This window comes from Aquarana catesbeiana, linkage group LG13, assembly GCF_042186555.1.
Source record: "Aquarana catesbeiana isolate 2022-GZ linkage group LG13, ASM4218655v1, whole genome shotgun sequence".
NCBI classification, from domain to species: domain Eukaryota; kingdom Metazoa; phylum Chordata; class Amphibia; order Anura; family Ranidae; genus Aquarana; species Aquarana catesbeiana.
This window is the reverse complement of record NC_133336.1, coordinates 192,410,829-192,416,541: the sequence shown is the minus strand read 5'-3', so window position 1 is coordinate 192,416,541 and position 5,713 is coordinate 192,410,829.

Sequence of the window (5,713 nt, the reverse complement as noted above, 5' to 3'; positions counted from 1 at the left end):
GCTTCAGGCTATCCATCTGTAAAATTCACATTAATTTTGATGTTTTAATTTAGTCTACTGTACAGTGCCTTGAAAAAGTATTCATATCCCTTGAAATTTTTCATTCTTTTCATGTTACAACCAAAAAATGTAAATGTCTTTCTTTGGGATTTTATGTGATAGACCAACACAAAGTGGCACATAATTGCGAAGTAGAAGGAAAATGATAAATGGTTTTCAATTTTGTTTACAAATAAATATGTGAAAAGTGTGGTGTGCTTTTGTATTCAGCCCCCCTGAGTCAATACTTTATAGAAACCCCTTTCACTGCAATTACAGCTGCAAGTCTTTTTGGGGATGTCTCTACCAGCTTTTGCACATCTAGAGAGGGAAATTTTTGCCCATTCTTCTTTGCAAAATAGCTCAAGGTCTGTCAGATTGGAGGGAGAGCGTCTGTGAACAGCAATTTTCAAGTCTTGCCACAGATTCTCAATTGGGTTCAAGTCTGGACTTTGACTGGGCAATTCTAACACATGAATATGCTTTGATCAAAATCATTCCATTGTTACTCTTGCTGTATGTTTAAGGTTCTTGTCCTGCTGGAAGATGGACCTCCAAGTCTTTTGCAGACTCTAATGCCGCGTACACACGGTCGGACTTTTCGGCTACAAAAGTCCGACAGCCCGTCCGACAGACTTTCGACGGACTTTTGGCAGACATGTGGCGGACTTTCTAACGAACGGACTTGCCTACATATGATCACACAAAAGTCCGACGGATTCGTATGTGATGACGTACATCGGACTAAAATAAGGAAGTTGATAGCCAGTAGCCAATAGCTGCCCTAGCGTGGGTTTTTGTCCGTCGGACTAGCATACAGACGAGCGGATTTCTGGGTCCGGCGGAGTTACGACGTAAAGATTTGAAGCATGTTTCAAATCAAAAGTCCGTCAGATTTGCGGCTGGAAAAGTCAGCTGAAAGTCCGGGGAAGCCCAACACGATCAGATTGTCCGCCGGAGTTGGTCCGTTGGCGTCCATCGGACTTTTGTGGATGAAAAGTCTGACCGTGTGTACGCGGCATAACAGGTTTTCTTCTAAGATTGCACTGTATTTGGCTCCATCCATCTTCCCATCAACTCTGACCAGCTTTCCTGTCCCTGCTGAAGAAAAACATCCCTACAACATGATGCTGCCACCACCATGTTTCACAGTGGGGATGGTGTATTCAGGGTGGTGTGCCGTGTTAGTTTTCTGCTACACATAGTGTTTTGCTTTTAGGCCAAAAAGTTAAATTTTGGTCTCATCTGACCAGAGCACCTTCTTCCACATGTTTGCTGTGTCCTCCACATGACTTCTCGCAAACTGCAAACAGGACTTCTTATGGCTTTCTTTCAGCAATGGCTTTCTTCTTGACACTCTTCTATAAAGGTCAGATTTGTGGAGAGCACGACTAATAGTTGTCCTGTGGACAGATTCTCTCCCACCTGAGCTGTGGATCTCTGCAGTTTCTCCAGAGTTACCATGGGCCTCTTGGCTGCTTCTCCGATGAATGCTCTTCTTGCCTAGGCTGTCAGTTTAGGTGGATGGCCATGTTTTTGTAGGTTTGCAGTTGTGCCATTCTCTTTCCATTTTCGGATGATGGATTTTCCAGTGCACCGTGAGATGTTGAAAGCTTGGGATATTTTTTTTATAACCTAACCCTGCTTTAAACTTCCCCACAAATTTATTCCTGTCCTGTCTGGTGTGTTCCTTGGTCTTTATGGTGCTGTTTGTTCACTAGGGTTCTCTGAGGGCTTCACAGAACAGCTGTATTTATACTGAGATTAAATTATACACAGGTGGACTCTATTTACTAATTAGGTGACTTCTGAAAGCAGTTGGTTCAGCTAGATTTTAGTTAGGGGTATCACGGTAAAGGGGCCAAATAAAAATGCACGTCACACTTTTGAGATATTTATTTGTAAACAATTTTGAAAACCATTTATCATTTTCCTTCCACTTCACAATTATGTGCCACTTTGTGTTGGTCTATCACATAAAATCCCAAAAAAATACATTTACGTTTTTGGTTGTAACATGTGGAAAATTTCAAGAGGTAGGAATACTTTTTCAAACCACTGTATGCTCATTTTAAGGATCCCACATTTGACCTTAAAGCTAAACTCCAGCCTGGGAATAAAATAAGATATGTCAGGAAAATGTTGATGAAGGGAGGAACCAGGGAAGGGAAAATATATGCAGAACAAACTTCAGCTTGTAAAGTGTTTGTATAGGCAAAACTTTTCTTTTTAGTTTTAGCTAGAGGAGGAAGGTTTTGAAACTCCTGTCAAGTTGTTGTTGCTGTTTGCATCTCCACTGGGTACATTTACCCTCTCTATTTGTCCTGGTGACCTTTGTCGGAAAGTGATAGCATATCCAAAATTTTGAGTTGCCTTTAGAACAGGAAGACTGAGGAAATTATCCAAGGGGGCATTTTTTCAAAAAGGACAGGAGGGCATAGAAAATCTTCCTAGACAGCAAACAATAAAGGGACAGGGGTTTTAACCCTTCTTCACTCTCTCCAAAATTAGAAAGACTCAGTTATACAAAAACTTCAAAGTAGCATCATTTCAAAAACAATGCAGGGCTATATATAAAATCTTCATAGGAAAATGTGCCTAATTTTTTTTTAGCTATTCGCCCAAGTAAGATTCCATGGGATTTAGCCAGCGCTCCACAGTCACATTCCCTTATTTCTAATAGAATGATGGATACAGGGGATGGAGATGCTGGGCACATATGTGAGGGGCATGTTGATACAGAGAATAGAGATGATGTAAACACAGTATAGAAATGATGGGCACACAGAGGATGGAGATGTGGATGAATAGGCTATAGATGATAGGAACACATAGGAGGGAGAGGATGGGTACAAAAAGGACTCAGAACTCATCCCGTCCCCACAGAGAAGGCAGAAGATGAAATCTCTTGAGCGCACCTTAAAGAGAAGTTTATGGAACGCTTTTCCCGACTGGAAAACATAGTTTTGAAGCTTCTGTTGGTCAAGAGAGGAGCGTTAGAGAAGGCAGCCGCCTAAGTGATGCATTTCTAAATTTTTTTAGTCCTCCCTGCCCAGGGTTGTCAGCTTCCACATCTCATCGGCAGCATCTGCATTACATGGTGGACGGTTATCTAGGGGCAAAAACAGAGATGGAGAGCTTTCCAGTCGACGATCCACTGACTTACTGGGTCATCAGAATAGACCACTGGCAAGAACTTGTCCAATATGCTATTGAGCTGCTGGGCTGCCCTGCATCCAGCGTGCTTTCCGAATGGACATTCAGTGCTGCTGGAAGTTTTGTTACTGATCATAGAACGCGTCTGTCCAAACTCAGTGGACTGTCTAACTTTTATCAAAATGAATCAGTCCTGGATTACCAGCAGCTATGAAGCCCCTGATGCCAATGTCGCCGATTAAGTGTTTTTGGGATGTGGAATCTCTGCAGGACTTCTAGGCTGCCTAGTGTTGTGGGTGTTAATTTTATCTGGAAGAATGTTTTTGGTATAGGTTTCATGGGCACAATTAACACCCAAAGACCAATTTTTCCGCACCTGTTTGACGGGTGCATAGCATTACAATTTTTGACAGCAAGGCCAATTCTTACTTTCATCAAGAGTACCTCTATAGGGTTACGGTGTGAAGGCACCACCAACACCCAAAGAACAAACTTTCTGCACCTGTTTGACTGGTGTATATTATTACAATTTTTAACAGCAAGGCCAATTCTTGCTTTCATCAAGAGTACCTCTATAGGGTTACGGTGTGAAGGCGCCACCAACACCCAAAGAACAATCTTTCCACACCTGTTTGACAGCCGCATATCATTACAATTCTTGACAGCAAGGCCAATTCTTGCTTTCATACAGAGTACCCCTATAGGGTTACGGTGTGAAGGCGCCACCGACACCCAAAGAACAATCTTTTTGCACCCATTACAGAAGTAGAAATCCAAAGTCTGTGGTAGAGACACCAGAATTTATCCAAAAATTCTCTAATCTTGTTCTGCACTACATTGTGGCCTCATCATACAGACTGGCTCCCCAAGCCATTGCTTACACAATAAAGAATGCTTGCAGGGAAAATGTAATTTTTTTGGGGCTTTATAAATGCAATTATTGCTGCAGCAGCTTTTATACACAGTACAGATGTCTCATTTACAGGTGAAGTAAAAGAGAGCAGCGCCGCTCTAAGTGTAATAAGTTAGTTAAGAAAGCTTTAATTTGCTTTTAAATGTAAACTCAGATTTGAGCAGTGTTATACAGGCATTGGCATTTGCGGTTCTTTTGGCGGTCCTGGATATTCCCTCAGTTCCAGCTGGGCAGCAATGATAGATCAGTCCTCGGCCGTTCCGGTGGCATCCGTAGCTCTGAGGCTGGAGACTCTCACAGCAGGCACGTCAGCAGGGCACGTCGGCGAGAATTGTCAGGTGCTTGAGAACAGGGGGCGTGGTTTGAGCACTTGCGTTCGGAGCATGCATACTCCTTTGTCAGGCGTCCAAACGGCTTACTTCCTTCCCTCCTGATGCTGAATTAACCCTTTGTGACTATCCTGCCTCATAACCTGTATGTGCTTAACTGACCGAAGTAGACTTAGCTGCCAGTTTACCTTCAAGCGCCCCTTCAGACCAGGCTCAGGAAAAGTTTAACAAACTTTACTGATGGTTTTACAACATAACGGATTAAAGTGCAACATAGTTCACTTAGTCTCATCCCTTTCTCTACTGCTATGTGGCTGCCCAGGTGTACCTCGATAAGGTGGTAGTCTATACTTGGTAGGGCTCTGGATAAGGCAACATCTTTGGGCAGATTGCAGGGCACAGCAGCCCCCCTCTGCAGAACGGCATTACATATCTCCTCAACCTGGACTACACAACAACCAGGGACAAGAAAACAGATTGCTTCTTACAGCAAAACCTAAGGGCCCCTGTACCTGGCCTTCCCTCCTTATAGATGCAGTACGGGGCAAGTAGGCTGGAGCTCAGAAAGCCTAGGAAAATGGACAGAACAATTTAGCCCCTTCCCCTTGCCTGGGTCAGCCACTGCTCACTAACTAATGTAGGCAATCTGCCTACAGTATGCCTAGGAAAATAAAAGTCTCTGCAAAGGTTAGAACTCCAACCACCAGGAGGTAGCTGTCCCTGTCCCATACTCTTCCATAGAGGTTTGTGAAGGATCAAAATCCTACGGATTAATGGCGCTGAGCATTACACAGGACCCTGTATAGAAGAAAATCTTGAATAAGTCCTCCTTAAATGTTTACTATATACATGCTGTTTTTATTGTATAGACAGTACAATGGGCTTGGAGGCAACTTTTACTAGCACCAAGGAAAAATCTGGACCAGAATCAATATATTTGTTAAACAAGGGGGGGGTTAAATTATTGTAGGCGATAACATGACCCAGATCTGTGACACAAGACCTAAACTACATGTACTGGCCACAGAACTGTAGTTTGCTTACTGCAAAAATGGTTGGAATATCCAGAGATTTTCAAGATAAGGCTCTTCCCAAATGGTTGGAGGATTCTTAGAAAACAACCGTTGTAAAGATTTGCCAAGTTGTCTGTTTACAGTGCTTTGCAAAAGTATTCACCCCCTTGGCTTTTCACCTATTTTGTTACATTACAACCGTTCAATGTTTTTTTAATCTGAATTATATGTGATGGATCAGAACACAATAGTCTAAGTTGGTG